General features: G+C 48.9%; 2 long non-coding RNA genes across 2 annotated transcripts; both read right to left on the bottom strand.

Moving 5' to 3' along the window:
• Positions 1 to 1,184: 1,184 nt before the first annotated feature.
• LOC137444055 (uncharacterized) lies at positions 1,185 to 7,997 on the bottom strand. The gene is made up of 3 exons (XR_010988061.1): positions 7,921 to 7,997; positions 6,781 to 7,180; positions 1,185 to 1,478 (listed from the first exon to the last, which is right to left on the bottom strand). It is a non-coding gene; the product is annotated as an uncharacterized lncRNA (long non-coding RNA).
• Positions 7,998 to 10,964: 2,967 nt separating this feature from the next.
• LOC137444056 (uncharacterized) lies at positions 10,965 to 12,445 on the bottom strand. Its single transcript, XR_010988062.1, has 3 exons — positions 12,344 to 12,445; positions 11,451 to 11,634; positions 10,965 to 10,976 (listed from the first exon to the last, which is right to left on the bottom strand). It is a non-coding gene; the product is annotated as an uncharacterized lncRNA (long non-coding RNA).
• Between the last annotated feature and the right edge of the window lie 1,051 nt (positions 12,446 to 13,496).

Raw genomic sequence — 13,496 nt, 5'->3', positions numbered from 1 at the left:
GTAGAGTCACTGACCCTAGAAGTGTTCAAGAAACCTGTGGATCATCATAGTATCATAGTATCAGTCAGGATGTGGCACTTTGGGACATGGCTTAATGGCCATGGTGGTGTTAGGTTGGAGGCTGGACTTGGTGATCTTGGAGGTCTTTTCCAGCCAAAACAATTCTATGACTATGTGAAATGCAGCGAAATCCTGAAGCTCCCCTTTGCTGGCTGCACACACAAACAGCAAAGCAGATTTTCCTCACTACTCTGAGGAGGCAGAACTCCTCACAGGTGGTTCTTCTCAAAAATACATATGGGCTGAGGCTGAGAACATATGGTCCCATGGCATATTAATAACAGAGAGCTGAAGTTCCCTGTTACTCACACTGCAACAGAGCAGCTTGAGGGAAAGACACCTTTCCCAAGGAATTCCTGCTGCCCTGGTGTGCATGAATCACCCATAACCAGCTCACCCTGTGTCCACAGCCCTGTCTAATTAAATCAGCCATTTGTTGGTATGTGGAGATAGGAGAAGTTTTATCCTTTGCTTCGGTGCTAGGCATGAAACCACAGACTTTCTCCTCTGTTACTCCAGGATTAAAGAACCTTTTTGTGGGATGCACATAAGGAAGCCTATGTCATGTCTAGAGAAGGAGTTTTGGTCACTTTTTTACTATAGCTGTCCCCCAGTGTTGATGCTTGTGAATGAGGAGGATGCTCCACTGTATCCCCTCTGGGGCTTGCAGCTGGGCCAAACTGGTCATTCCTTACTCCAGATTAACCAACCTCCTTCCTCCCCTTAACCCTCTTTTCCTCCTCCCTTTCTACCCAACTGTATTTCTCCTGTATGATGAAATGATGACTTTGTAAGCATTTTCCATGCACCTCCTCTGTTCTTAATTGCCAATGATAAAGGAAAACAAGAGGCAGAGCAGCCCAGCTCCCATGCTGGCACATGCAGTCCCAAACCTGGACCAAGCTCTGACTCTCCAGTGCACCCTCATGGATCTTGGAGGGGATCCAGGATTAAATCCTGCTCCGCTGACCTCTGCCTCTGCACTGGTGACAGAGCAGCCTGTAATCTGATTTTGGGTGTTGGTCTCCTCTCTTTAGTATCAAGTGATAGAACAAGAAGAAGTGGCCTGAAATTGAGCCAGGGAAGGTTTAGGTTGGATATTATGAAAAATTTCTTACCTGCAAGAGTGGTCAGGCAGTGGAGCAGGCTGCCCAGGGAGGTGGTGGGGTCACTGTCCCTGGAGGTGCTCAAGAAACCTGTGAACATGGCACTGTGGGACGTGGTGTAACAGTGGTGTTGGGTCAACGGTTGGACTTGATGATCTTAGAGGTCTTTTTCAAGCAGAACAATTCTGTGCTTCTATGAGTCAGGGGACCATCAGAAAGCCATCCAGCCCTTCAGAGGGTCACAGCCCTGCACACAGGCAAACAGGGAGGATTTCCTCAATCCATGATGATCTTGCTCTTATCTCCTCAGTCCTGGGAAAAGATCAAACACACTGTGGCTGGCAGTGATGCTGCTTAATCCAAACAAAGCAGCTCTGGATGAAGATGCCTCAGCCAGCACAAGCTTCATGCCTTGCAAGCTGGAGCTGCACTCATTCAGTGGGATAAACACTCAGCAACGGCAAGGGTGACCCTCTAGCTCTTCTGCAGAAGGAGCAGACCCCTCTGCAAGGGCAGGGAAGGCTTTTCTCTGAGGACAGGACCCAGCTCACAGTGGCAGCACCCACGCTTGGACCCTCAGCTTTCAGTGCTGGGAGATGCTTCTTGCAAAACATGCCCAGCACTGCAGTGGTGCCCATAAAACCATTTTGGTTTGGAGGTTAGAAATGCCCCGAAGTTGCATTTGCTAAATTTATAAACTGGATTTAGCTTCTTTGGAGCAGAGAAAGAGGATGGGGACTGTGGAGCATGCAGGAAACAATGCAGGCTTTATGTTGTCCTGTGTTCAGAGCAACAATTTGTTTTGGGTTGCAGGAAGAGATAGAGTAAACTAGTTGTAAAGCAGTGGAGAGCCCCAGGGACCCTCAGATCAAACTGAACCAGGAAGGAAAGGGGCCAGAGCTATAGAGACAGCACCAAAAATGGGGAAGCTGGGGAGGGGGTGTGTGACCCCTTTGTTGCTGCAACATCAGACCAGTATCACCCACTTCAGCAAAATGTGCCTACATGGCCAGTTAGATTTTCAAGTTAAAGTCAATTGGAAACCAGAGCTGCTTGGAGACTGCCTAAAAATACACCCCACCCCTACCCCCCCCAGCCTCCTCTTCTAAGGGGCTGTATTTTCAGGTAACTGGGCTGCCTCCAGGTGACTGCCAGCTGAGCTGGGCTCTCAGGAGAATGAAGTGCAACACCCTCCCTTCCCTTTGATCCCACACCAAGGAAAGCTCAGGGTGAAAATGCAGCTGGATAAAAGACGTGTCTAATCTCTCACAACACATAGTAAAACAAAAGTGCATGGAAGATTGACTTTATCACAGGTTTGCCACAGTTGATTTTTCCAGCTAAGGATGCTCCTTCTCTGCTGGGCTTTCAAATTTGTCCGCTTGAAAGCGCCATGGAAAGTTGAAAACAAATGAGGGAAGGTGGGAAATCAATATACATAAACTTAGTGGCCATAAGCCCCAAGGCTAAGGCTTTAGTTTGCTGCACTTCATGTGGAATGAGCTGAGAACCATCCATTTGACTCCAGGCCAGCCTGCAGACAGACCTTTCACCTTCCACCTTTGCTAATTCATTTTCTCTTTGTGTTAATGGGACAACAAATTCAGCTTACAGGCCCCAGAATAGATCTGAGCACAGCATCCCACCATGCTCTATGGTCAGCCTGGAAGGGCAAACTCTATCCCAAAAGCTCAGAAGGTTCTGGCAGGATATTTTACTACAAGGCCTGAGCAGTCTGCTCTAGCTGAAGATGTTCTCTGCAGAGGGGTTGGACTAGATGATCTTTAAAGATCCCTTATCACCCAAACCGTTAGATGACAGCTGGGTGACACCTTCTCTCTCAACTAGTCTGTGATATGAACTTTCCTCCCAGCCCAGAAGACACCACAGTGGTATGTCCACATATCTACTCTGAGCCAGTACTTTGGCTGGAGTAAATCAACGTGGCTCAACTGGCTTTTAAAGGATGGTTGTATTTAGTAATCATCATTAATGAATAAGAATTAATGAGAAGGAATTAATGTATTTTACTCCTATGAGTAGCCCAGGGTTAGGTAATTTGTAACATTAGGAGGAACCATGAGCAGGAACATGCTGGTTAGAGAGAAGCTAACAAACCAGCACAACTTCTGCCCTAAACCCAGTCTCTGAACCAGAGAATGAGAAGCAGAAAGTGTGAGCTTCATGAAGCACCAACACAAACTCAAATGCTTTCAAGTCACTGCATGCCTCCATACATGCAGATGGTAACAGCAAAAAATCACTGAGCCCCCAAACCACCTCAAAATCAGTGACAAGACCAACGATAAAACCAGCAAACCAGTGACAAAGCCAGTAAAATCAGTAACAAACCCAGCAAAATGAGTTCTCCGGGGCCGCCGGCAGCGGGGCGGGGGGGGGGGAGTGGGTTTCGTGCCCCGTGCTTCCCGTTCCCATTCGCGTTCCCGGTGCACGGGCTCCCTCTTGTGGCTGTTCCGCTGTAGCGCAGCGGGGTCGGGACTCGGCACACCGCACGCGGTGCACAGAAATTCTGGGGGTGTCCTGGACCCCAAGAACGTGGTGTGGGGGGCTCTGATATGTCAGTGCATGCTTCAGCGCCTTGTCTTCGGATGGCCGTTGCATGAAAGCCCATGAGAGGAAAGGCAGCTTCTGCTCCTCACGTTACCAGGGGCTCCTGGCCCTCCCAGCTTTGGGTCAGGTTTACAGAATTACAGAAGTGTTTTGGTTGGAAAAGACCTTAAAGATCATTAAGCCCAACTATTAACCCAGCGCTATCAGGTCACCACTAAACAACATCCCTCAGAACCACATCTACACAGCTTTGAAACCCCTTCAGGGCTGGGGACTCCACCACTGCCCTGGGCAGCCAGGGCCGGGACTTGACAACACTTTTTTTGCGAAGAAATTGTTCCTCATATCCAACTTAAATCTCCCCTGGTGTAACTTGAGGCCCTTTCCCTTTGTTCCCTGGGAGAAGTAACCAACCCCCTCCTCACTCCAGCCATCTTTTAGGTAGTTATAGAAAGTGAGAAGGTCTCCCCTCATCCTCCTTTCCTCCACACTAAACCACCCCGGTTCCCTCAGCTTATGCTCTAGACACTAAAAGTTCAGTGCTTCTCCAGCACCCCAGACTGACACTACTCACTGACCCTACACAAACCTGTGGGGCAGGATTATCAGGAACATTGCTTGGTGGCCTGAGAAGGGATGGGAAGGGAAACAGGCAATGCTGATCCACGATGGGTCCTTTGTATCTGGGTACATCCTGGGCTGCACCCACCATCCTACCTGTCCTGAAACTTCTTAGCTGTGAGGGTGCTGGAGCCAGCCACCCAGACAGGTTGTGGAGTCTCCTTCCCTGGAGAGATTCCAAACCAGCCTGGACACTGATCCTGAGCAAGATGCTGCGGGTGCCCCTGCTTTAGCAGGGGTGTTGGACTGGATGATCTCCCGAAGTCCCTTCCAATCCCTACCATTCTGTGATTAGGAAGAGGCACTGAGATATCACTATGGATACAGCTCTCAGGGGAGGAAGAGATCTGTGGCTTCTGGCCCTAGTGCAGTTGAGTTCTTGCTTGCTCATAGCACTTCTCAGTGTCTTCTGCAGTGGGCAGCAGTGGCTTCTTTCAAGATTAGTGCCCTTCCAGGCAGCTGGGGCCATTAACTGCACAAAACTACGTCATGGAGAGACATGCTGTGGCTGTTGTCTCTGTATAGGCATGGTTTGGGTGTTTTTATCTTTGTGTGCTCTCCTGGCCTGCCATATCCAGTCACTCATGGGCGGGGGGTGGTGGTATCAGGAAGACTTTTGGAGCACACATGTCCCCAGAGAAAATATCCCACCTGTCAGTCAGAGATGGTATCTGCAGGTGTATCTGTCCCCCGGTGCTTCTCCCAGCCCAGTCAGTAAAAGAGGCCCAGTGACACAATGTGAGTGGTTGGTGGGGTCAGTGACCTACAGCCACCATGTCAGCAGCTCAGCCTTGCCCGCCTGCAGCTGCCTGGGGCAGGGCTCCTGCAGCAAGCAGATGTCATGGATGTGGTACATACTTGTGACTGGCTCACTGTCTGAGTGGGTGGCAGAGAAAATCACCCTGCACCAGGCAGCAGCAAGCAGCACCCAAGAACTCTCTGATCCCTGACTCCCTCTGGATTTTGGGGGCAGGCTGGTTGCAGGTATCAGTTGTGGTTATGACTCAGAGAAGGGCTGATGGCTTAGACACAGGAAGCCATCCATATGCTTTGGTGGCTGCATCTCTCTCCCTTGTTGCACCACACCTGCTGTGTTTTTTTGCACCAAATGGACTCTTTCTATCCAAGTGGTCACCCTGGTTGTTTTTATATCACAGCTTTTATAACTAATAAAGGCTTCCTTCTACTCAACCTGCACTGAAATCAGTGTGGGACACATTTTCCTACTAGCACTGATCATATCCTGCTCAGTTTCCCTCCTTGAGGTTCCATGTTGGTGATGCTGTGCCATGTGGTGAGACTTGAGCATGTGTGAGCAGCTCTATCTATGGGATGTCCCTGGAGCCCCCTCAGCATCACACTGAAGGCTCTTTCCCACATCCCCTATTCAGAAGAAAAGCAAAGGTTTGCTTTCCCCTTTCAAATCAAGACCAGAGGCAGAAGTAAGAAGACTTCTCCCAAGCAGCAAGTAATAGGGTGTGAGGAAACAGCCTCAAGTCACACCAAGGAAGGTTTTGATTGGATATTAGGAAAAATTTCTTTCCTGCAAGAGTGGTCAGGCATTGGAACAGGCTGCCCAGGGAGGTAGTGGAGTCACCATGTCTGGAGGTGTTAAAAAAACACCACATGTGGCTATGTCACTGTGGGACATGTCTTAATGGCCACAGTGGTGTTGGGTTGATAGCTGGACTTGATCTTAAAAGTCTTTTCCAACCAAAATGATTCTCTGACTAGCTGCTCTTTTTGTCACTCTGCAAGTCTATAAACATGTCCCCATTAGAGAGAAGGACAATCCTGAGGGACCCTTCTCAGGGGTGGTTTAGTGCACTGAGCTAACGGGATGAAAGAGGCTGTTGAGAAATGAGTAACAACAAATCAGTGCTGGCAGCACCTTTCAGGGCTGGGACCTGCTGACCCCTGAGCTGCAGACTGGGACTGAGCTAATTAAATAGAAAAATAAACAGTCCTGAAGAGTCACTTGGCCAGGCAGACTGGCTGCCCCCTTGGAGAACAGCCCACACCACCTCATGTGCTGAGGAACAGGACAAGACAGCAGGAGACACAGGGTCAGTGCGATGCCACGCATGGCTGGCCACGGAGAGGACAATGCTCAGCGTGTGCTCATTGCCTGAATTTGGGTGTAAAACACTGTTCTTGCAGAGTTAAGTGGACCAGGTGTGAGCCAAGAAGGTGTGTGAGCCAGCTCTACTCCTACAGACCCTCACAGAATCATTTTGGTTGGAAGAGACCTTTAAGATCCTACAGCACCAAGGAGCTGGAGGTAACACAGATAGCAAAAGACAGGAGCAGCTGAATACCCCAAGTAGGTCCTTCCCTCCCCTCAGATCTCTAGATTAAGAGTTAAGAGCATGGTCTTGCACCCCTGCTCTTAACTTGCACTGGGGCAGACAGGACAAGATACCTCTCATTAGATGAGTTTCACAGCTGCCCAAATGTCCAAGCTGTCCTTCCACGCTGGTTTCATTGATCTTGGGCATGAGTAACCAGAAATGCACTGGCTGTGCCAGGTGTCTCCAGTGTCATGTTCAATGCCAAAAGTGTTCTCCTGCCTCCATGGAAAACAATTCTCTTGATGTGAGATTTGGGTCCATCTCTGGAGTCTTCAGCACAGGACAGACATGGACCTGTTGGAGCAGGGCCAGAGGAGACCACAGCAATGATGGAAGGGCTTCCAGCCCTCTGCTGTGAGAGACTTGGAGTTGTTCAGCCTGCAGAGAGAAGACTCCAGGGAGACCTTCTGATGGCCTTTCAGTACTTAAAGAGAGCAAGAAGAACGCTGGGCACAATCTTTTGAGCAGGGCCTGTTGTGACAGGACACAGAGTGGTGGTTTTAAAATAAGAGGAAGATTCACACTGGAGAAAAGGAAGACATTTTTGACACTGGCCCGGGTTGCCCAGAGAGGTGGGAGATGCCCTATCCCTGGAGCCATTCCAGGTCAGGCTGGGGCTCTGAGCAACCTGCTCTAGTTGCAGATGTCCCTGCTGACTGCAAGGAGACTGGACTAGATGACCTTTAAGGGTCCTTTCCAATCCAAACCATTCCACTATTTGAGAATCCAAATAAATAGTTCTGGATGAAACAGGAGTGAAGCCTGTACACCCATTTCTTGGAAAGCATGCAGTAGGATATGCCAGACACATACTATAGGCATGTGCCTTCCAGGGGGGAATATTGTGGCTGGGCTGTGGGTCAAACTGCTCTGATTCCCCTCTGGTGCCTCCCCTGGCACCATCCCTGCAGCTCCTTGAAACAAACTGAGCTTTGAGGATAATTTTTAAAAGATCTGCCCTTAACCTAAGTGGGAGAAAGGTTTTAGCACCCAGGAGCCTATGGAAACCCCACCTCTCTTGCATGGCTCTGGCAGTGACCCTAGAACCAGAGCAGCCCATGGAAAACACACCTCTGCTGCATGGCTGAGCAGTGAGCCCACAAGCAGAGCATCAGTGTCAGCTGGGTGGAAATTTTGAAGATCAGGTGAGCCAAACATGTCCAGGAGAATTTAGATGGAGGTAAGCTCTGAATCATGGAGAAGGTACTGACCAGGTAAGGTCCTCTTGGGTTTGTGCCCCTTCCTTGGCTGTAGGGTGCTACCCAGAAAGGAGCTTTGCAGGTGCCTGGGTATCACGGGCTTTTCCTCCTGTCCTGCAGCCAAAAAAAAGAGGAAAAAAAGCAAAGGTAAAGAAAGGCAAATCTCTTGGTAACAGCTGTTTCCTTAACAAACAAATGTTCTCTTAAAAGATCCAGGATGACAAGTTGACAGTAATGAAGCGACATCTGTCCAATCGCTGCACTGTTTGGCAGCTCCAGAGCCTCCGAGTGAATGTTCCCTAATGTTCAGCAGACACTTGCAGCACCTGCTTTCACCCCCCAGCCTCCTACTGCTGCCTCCAAATGCAGAGCAGATGTGAGGGCTGAGAGAAAACCCTCCTGAAGCAATCCATCAGGTTAACAGCATCCATCCAACACACTCTCAGAACATTGCTTGCTTTGCTCCGGGCACCTTCCACCTTGCTGGGACACGTACCTTGCCATTAACTCTTGCAGGGATGCACAGATGGAGAAGTGGAGCTCTCAGGACCTGGCAGGGTGGTTGAGGGGTGTTTCTTATGGACAATAACTAGTGCTGGGACTGTAGCACTTAGGGATGTGTAGCAGTTGCTGCAAGGGTCTGCTGGTTGGGACAGAAAGATCATCCATGTAGGCATCAGCTTCAGAGTGGCTCTGAGCAGGCCTATGGATGAGAAAATGCAAAGCAGAATCATGGAATGATTTGGGTTGGGAAGGACCTTTTAAAGGCCACCTTAGTCCAACACCCCAGCAGTTAGCAGGAACATCTGCAACTAGAACAGGTTGCTTAGAGCTCCATGCAACCTGACATGAATGTTTCCAGGAATGTGACATCTACCACCTCTTTGGCCCAGCAAAGTGTTCCAGCCCTCTGATCATTTGTGATCTCCTCTGGATCTGCTCAAACACTTACATGTCCTTCTTTTCCTGAGGACCCCAGAGTCTGTGCCTTTGAGGCCACCCTTGGACTGGAAGCCTCCTGTCTTGTCCTGTGACAGCAGTGCCCCACACCACCCTGGAAAAAAGAAGTGTAACCCAGAGAGAGCTGTGGTGCACTTGTCTGTCTCCTCACATGGTAGATCTCAAGACTAACCAAGTCTATTCAGTCTGAGGCTGAAATCCTTGGATTTCACCCATGCCTCAGTTTCCCCACTCCGACTTTTGGACAAATCTAATTCCAGCCCACAGTGCTGCTGGGCAGATTAATTAACCCCTCGATGTTCTGTGATGCTTTGGTGGAAGGCAGAGCTTCCTAGGAGCCGACAGTGCAGTTTTCAGAGGAGGAGCATGCTTTGGGTCACGCGTGGGTGCAGTGACAGCCCTGGAATCCATACCGGGCAAGATGGAGTGGGCAATGAGTGTCTTCTGGAGTACTGAGAACACTTATTAGCAAAGCCCTGCTTTATTAGGCATTTAACCCAGAGCAAGTCTCATTTTGCTTCTCCCCTGTGCTATAAATACACCTGCCAATACCTACAGCTAAATGGGTTGGGAACTGTGCAGCTCATCCAAGCATTCCCATGGGAGATCTTCCTGGCCAAGACTTTGTGAGCTGCTGAACTGTGTCGGCTTAGGCAGCACCTGATCAATTCTGAATTATCATCCTCACATCTATTAGCACATTAAATGATTGCCCTGCACCTACACATGTGGATCCATATGTCTTCCTGTGCCTTGCACAGGCTTGCTGTCCCTCATCGATTTTTACCCTCAAGCTTCTCTGCTGTGATTGATTCCAAGAGAAAGGTGCAAATGAGGAGTCAAACATCTTTATGACTTGAGAACTTCGTATTGAAGGAATTCACTGCTCTTAATAACCTCCCTCCCACTGCTGGGTAAGCATTTTGTAGCAGATACGCTTCATCAGGAGGAGTAGCCTGGTCATCCAGGATGGAAAGCCTTCTTTCATTACATCCCTCTGGCTGTGGGCAGTGAAAGAAGGTGGCTTGGTTTTCTCATGGAATTCCAGCATGGTAGAGGTTGAAAGGGACCTCTAAAGATCATCCAGTCCAACCTCCTTGATAAAGCAGGGTCACCCACAGCAGGCTGCCCACAATCACAATGTCCAGGCATGTTTGGAATCTCTCCAGAGGAGGAGACTTCACAACGTCTCTGGGCAGCCTGCTCCAGGGCTCCAGCACCATGACAACAAAGAAGTTTCTCCTCATCTTCAGATGGGCTTCAGTTTGTACCTATTGCCCCTTGTCCTGTCACTGGGCACCACCAGGAAGAGTTTGGCCCCATCCTCTTGCCCCCAACCCTTTAGCTCTTGCTGAGCATTGAGCAGATTCCCTCTCAGGCTGCTCTTCTCTAGGCTAAACAGCCCCAGAGCTCTCAGCCTTTCCTCCTCAAAGAAACACTCCAGAGCCCTCAGCATCTTTGTAGCCCTCCCTTATGCCTCTTTATTACCTGTTTCTGTATTTTTCCCCCAAGCCCCTCCACATTAGGTGCTGCTCTGGAAGTCAAGTCACCTTTCATATGTGGACCACACCCAGGTTATGGCATGGACCTCCACCTCCTGAAGCTTCTGTCTCTTCATTGGGCCAAACCACCTTTCAGACTTCATGTGTGTTATAGCATGGGAAATCCACCTTCAGAAGTACCATCTCACTTCTCCTCCCAACAACATGGAGAAACAGCCAGCAAAAATCCCAACAAACACCACCAGCTGAAGAGTTCACAACCCTCCTCCAGCTGCTCCAGGCTTCCCCAGCTTTAATTGACATGATGGGTGTCAAACTCTGCTGCTATGAGGCTGCTGGGGTCTGTTGATTTTAGGAATGAATCCCTGGTGATTCCTTCTTTAAAATAAACGGGACACCACAATCCTTACTTCCCAAGTTTCAGGACTAGGGCTTACTTACCAGCCTGGTGTGCCCTCCTACCCTTTCTGATGGCTGCATGAATTGCAGACCAGATGCTGGCAGTACCTGAACCACGAGGCTTTCCCTTGCCTTCTTGATGTTAAATACAAGTTGAGTGCTCTTCCCAGTTACAGCTGGAAGCTGGAGACGTTTGGAAGGAATCTGCTGAAAATGAGTTTTATCTACTGACTGCCTGAATGGATAATTAACCAAATAGCAAAAGTGAAAAGCAGTTTTCTTTTCCCTCCTGGGAACATTATTGTTACTTTATTCTTTTTATCAAAAGGCTTAAAGAAAAACAAACCAAACCAACCCAAACCCAACCTCCCCCCAACGATGCAATTTAGCAATATTGCTTTTGTAAACAATTTGAAAAATCCAATAACTGTAAAACTTATGACATGTTATTAAAATGTCTTCTTCTTGGCTTCCCCCCCCCCCCCCTTTTCTTCCCCTACAAGTGAAAAAAAGAAAAGCAATTCCAATCTCAGATGCTATCACTTAATTATACACTTTAGGTTCTAAAGACACCATAACTCTTACCACTGAATACATTCAATTTAACATCCTTCCAGCATGATTAGGGAAGCTCAGACATCACTGAGCATATTGGTCCAGTTTCACAAAAGCTTTGCTCACCAAGTGCCTCACTCTGCCTGCTGCGGGAGGTTCAGTGAGAGCAGGAGGCCGCTGCGTGTCCCCAGTGTCCGCTCAGCTGTCCCCTGTGATGCATAGCTCTGACTGGCCATAAAAGAGACTTTATTTTGGCTTTCTGCATATATCACCTCCCAGGCATAATGCTGGAGGTGGCAGTGGGAAGCACCTGCAAAATAAATTCAGTGTTTACTTGGGAAAGGGGAGTGGAGGTGTTGATGAGCCCAAGCCCACAGAGCCTTTGATCATGGAATTGTTTTGGTTGGAAGAGACCTTTAATACTGAGTCCAAGCATTAACCCAACATTTACAGGTCACCACTAAACCATGTCCCTCAGCACTACAACTACACGGCTTTGAAATCCCTCCAGGGTTGGGAACTCCACCACTGCCCTGGGCAGCCTGGTCCAAGGCTTGGCAAACCTTTTGGGGAAGAAATAGTTCCTCATGTCCAACCAAAACCTCCCCTAGCGCAACTTGAGGCAGTTTCCTCTTGTCCTTTCACTTGTTCTTTGGGAGAAGAGACCAACCCCCACCTGGCTACCACCAAAGCAGTCAAGCCCTGGACCAGGCTACTCAGAGAAGTGGTGAAGTCCCCATCCCTGGAGAGGGTTCAAAGCCATGTAGATGTTGTTCAGCATCAAACTTGCTAGTGATGGGTTAATGGTTGGACTCAATGATCTTAAAGCTCTCTTCCAGCTGAAACGATTCTACGAGTCTAAACACAAACTCGAGGATCTTCAGTCATGACCCTCAGCAGAGCAAGAGCATGACCTACCTTGGCACCAAGAATGTTCCCAGCACAAGAACTAATTTGAACAACACTTAAACACTAACAAATAAACAAGGGCAAGCTACAGCGAACCAGTAATAAGCTACCTTTGGATGTCCATTACGTTGGACTTCCAGGAGGTTAAATGGTTTAATGCATTTCCCTTTGGCTTGCAGATCAATCTCTCAGCCTGTCTGAAAATAGCATCTTTTATCCTCCTCCCCTCTTATACATTACTGGTGAAATGCCCCAGTGGCACCAGCAGTGACTCTCCCACCAGGTAGAGGCTGTGATTCATCGGCAGCAGCGGCGTGTGGAGAATTGATGGCAAGTGATTGTCAGCGTGCAATGATTATCTCTTTGGGTTGTCTGCAAGACAATTAATGGCAAGGAAAAGAATTTCTGTAATTAATCATTTCCTGTAAATAAATGCATCAGAATAGAACAGAATAAAACAGACCACGGTGTTGCTCTTACAAAGGGGTTGCTCTAAGAGGCTGCCACATGGAGCTCACGGTGTGGAAGAAGCACAAGAGAGGCTGAAATATTAGGTGATATCAGCTGTCCTTCCTTTGGAGGTGTGGGAAGCTTCTTAGGAAATGAGTTGGATTGAGCTACTGAGAGGCTCTGAACTGAGTGGGTTGCTGGAGACTTGGCAGCTGAGCCAGAGAGCAAGAGCTCCCTGCCACTCTCCTGGGGGGAAGCATGCTTACTTGAGAACTGGAGCAATGTTCTGGTCACACTGACCCCTTAGCTAAGGCTAAAATGGTCATCAGTTGCTCTATCACCTGATGACCATTCCCCAGCCAAGAAGTGAGGCTGGAAAAAGGAGTGAAGGCTCCTGGGCTGAAATGAAATCAGATTTAATGAAACAGCCAAAGTGACCCCAAAGCCATTGTAAAGTATATAAGGTCATACTCAGCTCAGCAAGTGTAGGGTGCTTACAATGAATGGGAAGGCAGTCCTCAGGAGCAGGAGGACCTGCAGCCAACACAAGGTCAGCTGCCCTGGTTGATTCCAAACTGCTAACAGCCTGCAGCCCACATCTGGCCTGGGATTGTGTCCTAGCTAAACCGGGATAAGACTTGGTCTTGTCTCCATCACAGCAGAGCCCCAGTGCTCCTATGGGGACAGAAGCACAGGCTTGCCTGTGGGACCTACCAGGTTATCTTTGTCTCTGTACAAGCTTTGGGTTACTCTGAGGACTCAAATTTGCACCACAGAGTGGATTTCAGTCTAGATCTACCTGCAGCAGAGCCC

This window comes from Melanerpes formicivorus, unplaced genomic scaffold (assembly GCF_026170545.1).
Source record: "Melanerpes formicivorus ecotype bairdi unplaced genomic scaffold, bMelFor1.0.p_v2 SCAF_10, whole genome shotgun sequence".
Lineage (NCBI taxonomy): Eukaryota > Metazoa > Chordata > Aves > Piciformes > Picidae > Melanerpes > Melanerpes formicivorus.
The sequence above is the reverse complement of the archived record's forward strand: the minus strand, read 5'-3'. Positions and strand labels throughout refer to the sequence as shown.